The sequence below is a fragment of the Symphalangus syndactylus genome, chromosome 23 (genome assembly GCF_028878055.3).
Source record: "Symphalangus syndactylus isolate Jambi chromosome 23, NHGRI_mSymSyn1-v2.1_pri, whole genome shotgun sequence".
NCBI classification, from domain to species: domain Eukaryota; kingdom Metazoa; phylum Chordata; class Mammalia; order Primates; family Hylobatidae; genus Symphalangus; species Symphalangus syndactylus.
The window spans coordinates 14,318,593-14,331,435 of record NC_072445.2 but is presented as its reverse complement, the minus strand read 5'-3'; the positions used below and the strand labels follow the sequence as shown (position 1 = coordinate 14,331,435).

General features: G+C 42.9%; 2 long non-coding RNA genes across 5 annotated transcripts in view; one reads left to right on the top strand and one right to left on the bottom strand.

Annotated features, from left to right (window-relative positions):
* Window positions 1-6,797: 6,797 nt before the first annotated feature.
* On the bottom strand, window positions 6,798-8,640 carry LOC129472987 (uncharacterized). Its single transcript, XR_008654164.2, has 2 exons — window positions 7,790-8,640; window positions 6,798-7,401 (listed from the first exon to the last, which is right to left on the bottom strand). It is a non-coding gene; the product is annotated as an uncharacterized lncRNA (long non-coding RNA).
* LOC129472988 (uncharacterized) overlaps window positions 8,582-12,843 on the top strand; it is a 31,160-nt gene continuing 26,898 nt past the window's right edge. The window contains exon 1 of one of the 4 annotated variants that reach the window (XR_008654167.2): window positions 8,582-8,638. This is a non-coding gene — a long non-coding RNA (uncharacterized lncRNA). The other 3 variants (XR_010119087.1, XR_008654166.2, XR_008654165.2) reach the window with 3 other exon arrangements.

Below are 12,843 nucleotides of genomic sequence, written 5' to 3'. Positions count from 1 at the left end.
ATCTTCTGGTCCCTTTAGCCATCAGCTGAATATGCTCCTGGTGATCGGAGCCAGAATTCTCCTCCACCATCTCATTCTGGAGTCTGTCTGGGGTTGGAGCAAGGAAGATCTCATGGTCTAGTCCTTTCCAAGATGTCAACAGTCACATGCTTGGTTTCCTACTGATGAGAGAGTGGTGCTGGAATTTCACCCATCTCCATGGGATCCCCAAACCCATCTGGTCCACAGCCAGTCAGCCCACTGACCAACCTCCCACAACCCCAGCCCATCCGTCCGGGCTGTCCATCTGGTTAGTTGGTGATGAGCACACCCCCTCTTCTCCTGCACCTCCTCTGTAACATGTGTTCAGTGGTGCTCCCTGGCACACCCCACAGCAGCACTAACATTCATATACTTTGCAAGGATGAGTTTTCTTTCCCTTGAATCTCCTAGGCTACAACCAAGACATCCCATTTTCCAAACCATGGAGACCTCTGTTAGCTGACCTATCTGACATTGTTTCCACTTTGTTGTGAAGTAAAACCTCAGCGCCCTACACCAGTCCCCTCTGTCATGGACTTGGCATGTCCTGGCAACTAGCAGGTAACTTGCTCACCATTTGAGGAGTACTGCTGCCAAGAAGAAGGGATTTAAGCCCTCAATTGCAGCTATTAATCCTGAAGGCTTTCATCTTAGGTTTCCTGTTATGCTCTTCCCACCCGTTCCTGTGGGGATCTCTTGGAAGACATGGTCCTTCCTGTCTACCAAAGATGGGCTGGTTGCCTTACCTACCCAGACTAATTATGGAAAAGTTCTTGTACTTTCATTAGGAGAACATTAGGTTGGCATTTTTCAGGTGAATATTGAACTGCAAAAGTAAGTTGATAATCATACCTGACATTTATTGAGAGTTTCCTATGTGCCATGTACTGGTCTAAGAGCTATATATAGATTATCTCAATTTATCATCAAAACAACACAGTGAAATAAGTATTATTATTAATATCTCCATTGGGGAAGCTCAGGTAGAGAAGAGTTAAATAACTTGCCCAAAGTCACACAGCTATTGAGGAACAAAGTTGGGTAAACACTCAAGAGATGGATTTGCTCTGAAGTTTCCGACAGAGCTGCAGAGGAGGTAAAAATGCAGAGCTGTCTGGGTTTCATGTGAAAGGCCTGAATCCTGGCATATGTGCCTTGACTTTCAGAAGACTGAGCCCAGCAGAAAAAGTGGGAGAGATGGCGAAATCCATCTGTGCTCATTCAGCATGCTCTTGCTGACCTGCTGTGTGCCTAGCACTGTGCATGGTATTGAGAGAGATAAAAGTCAAAGTGAAAGACACTGTGCATGCCTTTGAGGGCCTTACACATTACCCTGAAGGACGGGGATGTAAGCTGATGCTTTAGATCTCTGGTTATCAAAGAATGGTCTGTTTTCACTAATTTCAAGATAACTTATAGATCTGGCAAAACTACTATCCAAGAAAAGATGAACAGATGGATTGGCCAAAGGCCATACAACATAAGATGGCACCTGTGCTTGGAAGAATTCACCAGATTTTAAGTTCCAAAATCTTGAGTCACTTTACAGAAGAGGAAATTAAGACCTGGTATGGAAAAGTGACTGGCTTTGGGTCTAACAGGGGCACATTAACGACCGGGAGCCTGTGCCTGGACAAGCAGGGGTTGAGGGAGGCATCTCTAGCTGTCCCAGGAGCTTGAGAGGGGGTGTAGTGGAGGGAACAAAGCAGGCCGGGAAGAAGGGTAGTTGCAGAGAACTAGAGGGTCCTGAGTAAACCAAGGCAGGTGCAGTTCCTCCTGAGGGAAAGGGGCTGTTTAGTTTGGGGGATCTGGGTTGACAGCCTGTTTCTTGGCCACAGTTTCCTTTTTGGTAAGATATCAATGGTAAGTATTGACTTCAGTAAGTATGCTTCTGTAGTACTAAGTAGTTACAGAGATCACATATTGGATCGGAAAAGGCAGCGTAATAACAGTCATTATTATTAATGATATGCATCATTTAAAGTAATATAAATTACAGCATATTAATGATAATATTACATATGTTAAGTTCATAGACTCTCAAAGCTGGCAAAAGCTATCAGAGGTCATCTACTCCAGCCTCCCTCAATGGGTATTAGGATCCCCTGCTCAATATCTATACAAGCTCTTCTTAATCTTATTACAAGCAAAATCATGCATGATGAATTTCAGGATTTACCCAAGGCAGGAAGTAGCTCTCTGTGCTCTAATCAGACCATGGCTCCATGTTCCTGGTGGGCCCTTGTGAATCCATCACTCTTGACTTCATGGGAAATCCAGAGCCCAGACACCAAGCAGCTCCCAAAGACTGCTATGGTCAAAATAGTGTTAAAAAACTAGGTACAGAGCCAGGGTCCTAGCTGGGAAAATCTCAAGAGGGTTGATATTCCCTGCCAAATCAGCACTGGTCTCTATGATTTTGAGCAAAGAAAGGAGGCAGGGAAATGGCAGAGAGCACATGATAACCTCGGTACTCCCTGATGCCCTGAATGTTCTGACATACACAACAGTCCCAATAGTAGACGGAAGCACCTGGAAAATTATAGACTTCACTGCTGGGCTGAGGATGGCCATCCTGCCCCTCACTCATTGGTTCCCTAATCTTCTCACTCTTCATCTTTGTTCCAGGATTAGCCCAACAGCCAAAATCTAACATCCAGTATTATGGAATGACACAAATGCTGCCACCAAAAACCTCCCACTGTTCTCCTTCTAGGATGGGAAGACTGCCAGGTGCCAGGAAAATCACTCAGTGAGAGCCTGGCTCTGATCAGAGGGCTGAGAGTGGGCCAGAGGCTCCCCACTTGAGAAGGGAGGTGAGCTCTTCCCAAGGGGTGGTGGGATGGTAGCCCATTGACCAGCCCTCTCTGCCTCCCTTTAATACCTGGGCCCCCTCTGGTCCAAAGACCATCCATTTGCTTGAGGTAGGGAGATTAAAATTTGTTCCCAATTTGGTCTTCTGCATCAACACACTGGTCCAATGTGAGTGAAAAAGAAAGTTAGAGAAATGGCTTCATCCTAAGGTCAGAGAGGGTTGGTTTAAGTGTGCATGGCTGGACAGGTTCCATGGGTAAGGCTGATGCTTCACAGTTTGTTTGGGGAGAGCTGGGGTGTGCCAGGACATATAAGTGCATATGGGGTGACTCACCTACATGAAGAGGTTGGATTCTGTGTTTAAGGTAAATAGAGAAGACTGTGGGTCACTCCAGAGGTGTGGAAGCAGGCAGGGAGGACCTCAACAGTGACAGAGTGCGGAAGCCCAATTCTTCCTTGGTCTCCATGCTTTTAAGAGCCTGGTGAGGTTCCTTCTTCTAAGGAATCATGAAAACTGCTCTGGGCTAGCTCAGCTTTGATTTGTGAGGGAAGCAGAGGCATGGAATTTTCTTGGGGCTTTTTTCTTGAGGCTCAAGCTCTTCCATCCTTTCTTAGGTTACAGAAAATGAGAGTTTGTGCCAGACATGAGAAAACAAGAGAAAGGGTACCATCTGTGCTTTCTACCCCAAACCAAAGATGAAGGGGCTCAGACAAGAGCGCTTGATTCCAGGGGTGAACAGTGAGGGTTCCTTTCCTGCCTGCATTCAGCTTTGTCTGCAGAATGGTGGAAAAGAAACAAAACTGGAGACATTTATATGTAGAGGTATACAAAGTCAGCAGCACAGTCAAAAAGATTCTATAGCATCTCAACATTCCAAACATTTCTTTAGCATGGATGATCATTTCTTCCATTCTTTATCAAAAGTCTGATTTCTTCACGTTACAAATGTTTCCAAACTGAGGATCAAAGTTGTTTATTTGGCTTAGTTTTTATAGTGCTTATGGGACAGAAATAGGTCTCAAACTTCAAATCTTCTGACCCCAGAACTGGAGTTCCCTTCACACCACATCCCTGCACTGAGGCATGACAGTGATGGCTGGCTGCCACAGCAGGGAAAAGGGCAAAACATGAGGCTGAGAAGACAGCCCAGAGCTAGGAAAGACAATGTCCACGCAAGTGGGAGGAAAGTCAGGCCTGGGAGAGGTAGACAAAGGGCACAGGACCCTGGAGAGTTGAGAGGGGACTGAAGAGAGCAGCTCTGCCAGAATTCTCCATGGACAGGAGGCTCTCTCAGCTCTCCAGTGCCAATCTAGCTGGGACAGGGGTCAGAGATTATTGTCTATTGTGAACTAAGCAGGGAAGATGGAGTAAGAGGGATCTAGGCAAGGATAAGTAGGAAAGAGTGGGGCGCGGCAGAATCAGAAGAGTCTGGTTGGGAGGACACAGCTGTCCAGGTCCAGGCTATGGGCCCAGCCCACCCACTGTCCACATCTAAAAGTGGGGGAAGGAGCAGCGTGCTGGGTAGGGCTCTACCTGGAGTGACCCTCTACCTAGTGAAACCAGGAGGCAATTAGGGACCAACTAGGAGTCATGGTCATTTTCAAGATTTGTATTTGTCCTGTCTTCTTTGAGGTTCCAGTTCCTTCCTGTATGAAGGCAAAGACTCCCATCCCCCATGTAAGAATAGAGAAACATTGGGAAATCTTGAGGCCTGGTGAAAGAAGAAAGGACTGGCTTCTCCATGAATACTGGAGGTCTCATGGCACAGCCCCACTCATCAGATCCACTTGTCTCTTCCAGGGAATGGCTTGGAGACTAAATGGGTGGAAAATGGCTGAGGATAATGAGCCTCAGCCCTTCTAGATTGTTCCAGAGTGTTAATTGGATTGTTAATCAGTCATATCAAGTCTCCTAGGGAGGAAGGCTTTTGCACAGAAGGGTGGGACTCTTTCAGAAAATACCATGGTATCTGGATTGGCCTTGAACCAGCTAGCGAAGGGAGAAATCATGAGCACAGGACTCAGGATTCTTTCCCCTTTTGGTTGTGATGCAGCATGAACAGGAAAGCTCTCAGCAGAATACAAAGGACCGCTCAAACAAGGAAGAAGAAACTCATGTTATTTACCAAACACTGTGGTAAGCATCCCATATTTCTCATGTGTTATTCCTCATGAGCCTCACCCATCCTTCTGACGTAGGGGTTGGATCATTCATTTTACAGCTGAGAAAACTGAGACACACAGAAGTCAAGCAGCCTGCTGAAAGTCATACAACTAGTTAGGGGAAGAGCTGGATAACCGCTTAATAACTAGAGTTACTCCAGAGTTACTCCTAAGTTACCTAAGGAACAGCAAGGGACATTAGAATTTCAGTGAATTTCTGGAAGAAATCGTAACATGTGAGCAATGAGGTTAAAAAAGTGAGCCTAAGATTAAAAAGTAGAAGCGATGAAGAAATGCACTGGGCAAATAATATTGACTTCTCTGTGCATGTCCCAGTGCCTCATATGGTAAGAAATAAAAGGTTGCTCTTAAGGTCCTTCAAATTTGTCCTGTCAAACTAAGCACTAAATAATTCCCAGATCACTGGTGCTTTTTCATTTCTAAAATGTAGGGGTTGGATGGAGAGGAGGAATAAGGTGACAGGCCCTAACTACAGCTGCACAGAATAGGTGGCTCTCTCCCCAAGGAAGGCAAGGGCACTCCATATCCATTTCTTCAAGAGCTGAGTCTTTTTCCTAGTTTCAATATCCTCAAATGTAAACTGGTTCTGGTATCTACCTCAAAAGAGTATTGTGTTTGTAAACTAAATAGCTCTATTTACTTATACAAATAACAAATAACCTGTAGGATTTAAGAAGTCACCAACTCATGATGATTAATGTAATGGATCACTGATAAAGCTGTTATAAATTACAAGACATTAATGGCCATTACATGGATATTAGGTCTGGAGTCTCAGAGCTGGAAAATACCAGAAATCTCCAAATAAGCCTTCCTCAGCTCATCAATATCCCTGCCAGGTGGTGTTATTCTGATTACAAATTATTCCTTAGTTTTAATTCATAAATCCTCTAAGGAAGAGAAAACATGATATTCTCATGCCTTGTGCTTCAAGGAGCTCAGTACTTGATTGTGGCTCCAGGTTTGTACATATTCCACCTTCCTGCTCCTTAAAAGACCCCAGAGCCATAACAGAAAACTTCCAGTATCTGCTGTGGTCACCACTGAAGTAGAAACACAGCCAGCCAGGGTCATTGCTGGGAAATATTCAGGAAATCTTAGATGTACGTTGTTCTCTTGCCAAATCAGGTCTCCATGACACAGAGTGGAAGGAAGAAGGGGAAAGGCCACAGGGACACTGGCCAACTGTGAGGCCCCATTAAATAAATGTTGCATTCTGCTCTGAATTTCACTACCAGTTGTGCAGTCCAGGACAGTGGCCTACCACCTCCTAGATGCACAGCATAGGCCAATGATGGGGCACTCTCTTCACATTCTAAGCAGGACACCAGGACACCACCACCCTGCCACTAGTAATTTGTTCCCTAATAAGTCTCCGTTTACCTTCATTCAAGAACTGGAAGACCAAACTTATAAAAATAGTAACCAATACAATTCCACGACCTCAATACTAATCACTCTTTACTCCCATCCACATCCTCCCATTTGACCTGACATTGAGGTGGATATATTTGTTCCTTTAGTTCTTGCCCTAATACAAGGCAAATGCTCAGAGTAAACTGCCAGGTATCTACTAAACCAACCGCTATCAGGTCCCTGTCTAAGACAACGAGGGCATCCTTCAAAGGGGGAAGTGGGAGGGCCAAGGACATCCCTTATAACAGCCCTCCCCATTGTCCATCTCCCTCTAGCACAAACACCAATTGAGCCGGTTTGGGGGAAAAGAATAAAATATCAAGGTCTTCTGAATCAGCACACCAATCAGCCCAAGCAAAAAAGAATGACACAGAGCCTTTATTAAACTGCTTCTGAGGTATGTGGGACTAGCCTGGCTGGCTGACCAGGCTTCTTGAGCCCCACAGGCCTCTTTCACAGAAAGGGAGTTTTGATCAACAAGACCATGTACAAAAGCGGGATGATATACCATGTGAGGAGCCAAGTTTCCATGTTGATGGTAAATGCAAAAACTTTTGAGTCAGAGCTGAGCTCTGGGACAAAAAGGGAAAAGAAGAGGGATGAAGGGAAGGGGCCCAGTTCCTCTTGACTGATTCTAAAGCTCATAGGGGGATTCCAACTCACAGCTAGCCCTCTGTACTAAGGAACCAGACGAATCTTGACATCCCAGGGAACCTAGACCTGGGAAGGCTGAACTTGCTATTTGAGGGTCAAGTCTACTCCCTGAAAGTAGAGGGCTGGATATTTTGATGCGGACAAGGAAGGACAATAGATTAAGCTCAGCAAAGGCTGGTAAGCCTGGGCAAGGTTCACAGGGATGGATCTTCCTAAGGGTTGGGGGGGTCTTCCCAGTTCCTAGAAAATGGCGGTGCACACAGACTGCCTCCCTCCTCTTCATTGTAGCTTGATCCCACGCAGTGACCATTCCTATAAAAGAAAAAAAAAAAAATCAGAAGAAACTTGACACATATGAAGACAACACACAGCAGAGAAATAAGACAAAGTTAAAATCACAAAATGTAATTGGCAGCACATCTGTTTCCAAAAGATATTTACATAATTACTCCCATTCTCACAAGCATTCTGGATTAGGGCATTATGACTGTGTCACTTTCCAATTGAGTGGGCATGCCCACAAAGGGTAAGGTGTCTTTCCCATGATCACACGGCTTAGATGGAAGACTTGGGACTTGACAAGGGGAACTTCTGACCCCAGATCTGGGTTCCACCCGCCCCAACCCTTCATCAGTTACCATAGGGAGGGAAGGGAGAAATGGGAGCGAGGCGGCAGCGAGCCCAGGAGGAAAATACCCACACGGAAAGAGTCAGGCCTGGGAGGGGCCGGTCCGGGGCACAAACGCTGGAGGTTTCAGAGAGGGGCTGGCGCTGGCGAAGGCAGGTCTGTCAGTGATGCACTTGTCCTGTGGGTCCTGGGCTCTTTCGTGGCACGCAGGGCACTCTCCTTCCTGGGTGGGAGAATGGACTTCTTCTTCCATGAGAGACAAAATGAAGAGGTGAAGAAGAGCAGAATGGGCAAATACCAGACTGCAGCTGCAGCCAAGCCAGGGAAGAGGCTTAAGAGGGTCCTCGGCGGCTCCCGCAGGACATTCCCTCCCTAGCCGGTTGGGAAGCTCCACACTTAGGCGAGGACGGGCAGCAGCGGCTCTGGGCAGGCTTCCGTGGAAACTTCCAAAACCACCTTGCCAGGTAAGTGAAAGTGCGCTCCGTTCTCTATCCACATCCTGGGCCAAGGAGGTTCTTCTTCATTCTTTCAGCAGTCCTGATCTTCTTGGGGAGCACACCTAAATCAGCCTATCAAGAAGGAAGTCAGGCTACCAGTGTCTTCAGCGAACAGATGAAGGTTGAGAAATAACTGCCAACTGTCTTCTGCTCTGGCAGTTATTCCGTTAGCCACACCCATCGCCCCACCCTTCCAGCAGGCCTCCTCCAATCAGAGGCCCTGCCCCACCCAGGGAGAAACCCTGGGCCTTCCAGAAAGTTCCACAGCCTCTGATTGGTCCTAGACCAGCCTTCCTGGGTGGGAGTGGGGGCAGGGGACTCCTGGAGTCCAGGCAGTATGCGGAGGGCGGGGGCTTGGAGGAAAGTCGTTGATGTTGAGCACTGCCTGTTAGGGCTAAGGGAGATGGGGCCTTCCAGAATTTAGGTCGGCCATGGCCTGGCTTCTGAGGGGACAGGCCCGACAGAGTTAGGGCTGTGCTGGTGCTGTCTCCTGCTCTCTATTTACCAGGCCATTGAACCCTGGGTGCCTGTGATCCTGGAGTCTTCTCATTCTACCCCAGTGGAAAGCACTACCCAGAAGGCACTTGTTTTGAGGTCTCACAAGAGTTAAGAGTACGACTGCAAATAGACCCCCCAGTGCCATCCTCTGACCTTTTCCCACCAACCAAAGGCCTGGCACTAGAGAGAAATGCTTGAACAGACTCAGTGAGCTCCTAGGGACCTGGAGTCCTAACTGGAGGGTTTGCTAAAACACCCTACTTTTCTTCCCCCGGCTAATCTGCAGTGCCTGGAAAACCCAGGCTCTGCTTCAAAGCTTCAGCATCAAGGGTCCAGCCAATGGGAGAAAGTTGCTGAGCAGAGGAGAATGCTCTTGGCCAATGAGTAGAGAATGCCTTATAATTGGGGGATGCCCATATATTTATATTTATTGGGCAAGTGTTTTGAAAGACCTTGTTCTGAAAAGTTCGTGTACCATTATATTTGAGCCTCCCATATCCCTTTTTTAAAAATTGATATAAAATTAATGTAGCATAGAATTAACAGTATTTAGTGTACAATTTAGTGGCTTTCAGCTCATTCATAAAATTGTGCAATCATTATCACTAACCCTATTCCAGAATATTTTTATCACCCTCAAAAGAAGCTCCATACACACTGGTATGGTTTAGATCTGTGTCCTGCAAAAATCACTTGTCAAATAATAATCTCCACTGTTGGAGGTGGGGCCTAGTGGGAGGTGATTTTATCATAGGGGTGATTTCTCATGGTTTAATACCATCCTCCTTGATGCTGTCATGGCAATAATGAATTCACCTGATATCTGGTTGTTCAAAAGTGTGTGGCACCTCCCTCCTCCCTCTCTTTCTCCTGCTCTGGCCATATGAAGTGCTTTCTCCCCCTTTGCCTTCTACCATGACTGGAAGTGTCCTGAGGCCTCCCCAGAAGCAGAAGCTGCTATGTATGCTTTCTGTACAGTCTGTGGAACTGTGAGCCAATTAAACCTTTTTTTGTTTGTTTGTTTTTGAAACAAGGTTTCATTCTGTCTCCCAGGCTGGAGTGCAGCAGAAACTTCTTTATAAATCACCCAGTCTCAAGTATTTCTTTATAGCAGTGATAGAACAGACTAACACATTCATTAAGCAGCCACTCCCCGTTCTGCCCTCCCTTCATCCTCTAATTGGCTTTCTGTTTCAATGGATTTGCCTGTTCTGGGCATTTCATATAAATGGAGTCATACAATAGATAACCTTTTGTGTTTGGCTTCTTTCAATTAGCATAATATTTTCAAGGTTCATGCCTGTGCCAGTACTTCATTATTGGTAAGGCTTATGTTCCACTGCATGAATATACCATATATTGTGTATCCAGTTGATGGACATTTGGATTGCTTCTACTTTTTGACTGTTAGGAATAATTCTGCTATGGACATTGTGTATACCTGTTTTTGTTTGGACATATTTCCAGTTCTGCTGGATATGTACCTAGGAGTAGAATTGCTGGGTCACGTGGTAATCCTGTATTTAGGTTTTCGAGGAACTGCCAAAATGCTTCTCACAGTGGCTGAACCACTTTGTGTTTCTACCAGCAATATATAAGGGTTCTGATCTCTCCACATCCTTGTCAACACTTGTTTTCTTTTTGTTGTGATTGTTAAATTATAACTATCCTAGTAGGTGTGAAGTGTTATCTCATTATGGTTTTGATTTGCATTTCCCTTACTACTAAAGATTCTGAATATCCTTTTATGTATTTATTGGTTATATTTTCTTGGTATGTCTTTTAAGAGAAATATCTGTTCTAGTCCTTTGACAATTTAAAAAAATTGATTTCTGTATCTTTTTGGTTTGTTACTGAATTTTGGTTTGTTGTCAAATTTTAAGAGTTCTTTATATATTCACAGGCCTAGACCTGGCTTTGTCTATTTGTGATGCTGTAACAAAGTGTCATAGACTGGATGATTTAGAAACAACAGAAATTTATTTCTCACAATTTTGGAGACTGGGAAGTTAAAAATCAAGGTGCCAGCAGATTCAGTGTCTAGTGAAGGCCTACTTCCTGGTTCATACATGGCCATCTTGCAGTGTGTCCTATATACTTTATTAAAGTATATGCTTAGGTTATGCGGTGAAAGTAACAAGGAAGTTCTCTCAGGCCTCTTTTATAAGGGTGCTAATGCCATTCATAAGGGCTCTGCCTTGTGAATTTGGGGGAAGTATTTAGTTCATAGGAAGTTTCTCACAGGGTATATGATTAGCAAATAATTTCCCTCAGTTTGTTGGTTATTTTTCCACTTTCTTGATGTGTTCAGTGCACAAAAGTTTTCAATTTTGATGAAGCCCAATTTATTACTTTTCCTTTTGTTGCTTGTGTTTTTGGTATCCTATCTAAGGATCTATTGCCAAATCCAAGATTATGAAGATCTTTTTTTTAAAAAAGAGTTATAGTTTTAGCACTTAATGTTTGGCTTTTTATGAGTTTTAATTAATTTTTGTACATGTTGTGAGTGGAGGTCCAAATTGATTCTTTTATATGTGCTTTTCCAGCAGTCTCCCAGCACAATTTGTTAAAAATAGCATTCTTTCTCTACTGAATGGTCTTGAGACCCTTGGAGAAAATCAATTAACCATAAGTGTATCAGTTTATTTCTGGACCCTAAATTTTATTCCATTGAGCTATGTGTCTATGCTTGTATGTATTCATATCAGTTGGTAGTTCGTGTCTTCCTAGGAATTTGCCTATTTCATTTAGGTTATCTAATTTGTTGGTATATAATTGCTCATATGATTTCTTTATAACTCCATTATTTCTGTAAGGTCAATGTAATGTCCTCTCATTACTGATTTTAGTAATTTGAGTTCTCTTTTTTCTCTTGGTAAGTCTAAAGTTTTGATTTTGTTAATTTTATTTTTTTAAAGAACCAATTTTTGTGCTTGTTCATTTTCTCTAATGTTTTTCTTTTCTCTATGTCATTTATGTACACTTTACTCTTCATTATTTCCTTTATTATGTTTGCTTTGAATTTAGGTTTTTCTTTTTTCTAGTTTATTATATACTTAGGTTAGTGATTTTGAGATATTCTTTTTTAATGTGGATGTTTGCAATGAAAAATTTTCATCTAAATACTGCTTTTGTTGTATCCATACATTTTGGTGTGCTTTTGTTTTGTTTTCATTTATATCAGAGAATTTTCAAGTGTCTCTTATGATTTATTATTTGAGCCACTGTATTGGTTAAGAATTTGTTTGATTTCTACACATTTGTGACTTTCCAAATTTCCTCTCATTATTGATTTCTAATTTTATTCCATTGTGATTGAAGAAGATACTTTTTATAATCTTACTTTTTATACTGACTGAGACTTCTTTTGTTGCCAGACTTATGGTCTGTACTGGGCAATGTTCCATGTGGATTTCAGAAGAACATATACTGTTCAATTGAGTGTTTTATAGATGTCTATTAGGTCCAGTTATTTTATAGTGTTGTTCAAGCTTTCTATTTCCTTGATCATCTCCTGTCTAGTTATTCTAGTCATTATTAAAAGTGATATACTGAGGTATCCAAGTATTATTGTTGAATTGTCTGTTTCTCCCTCCAACTTAACAGCTGTTATTTCATATATTTGGGGCTCTGTTGTTAGGTACATATAATGTATAATTGTTATATCTTCTTTCTTGTACTTTTTAGGGGAACATTATATATTTTTGAATTAAGTTAGTTTCATTCCTCCATGTTTAGAGATACAGTGTTTATAGCCATATATTGTCCTCTGATTACTGTTTTAAATATATCTTATAGCTAGGATATTTAGTGGTTTATCTTTTTTTCAGAATCCTTTAATTCTTGTTTGTATCTTAATTATTACTCAATTGTTTAACAATAGTTTGTTTTAAAGTTCCAATTGGAAAGGTATCTTTTAAAATATTTTTTGATGTAAAAATCTTTTCTTAACAGTTTTAATGAGATAATTGGCATATAATAAACTTCATATATTCAAGATGTACAATTTGATGAATTCTGACATTTATAAAAACCAATGAAATCATCATCATGATCAAGATAATGAACACACCAAAAAGAAATATGTGTCCCATTGTAATCTAGCTCTCAACCTCATTCCCCACAAGCAAC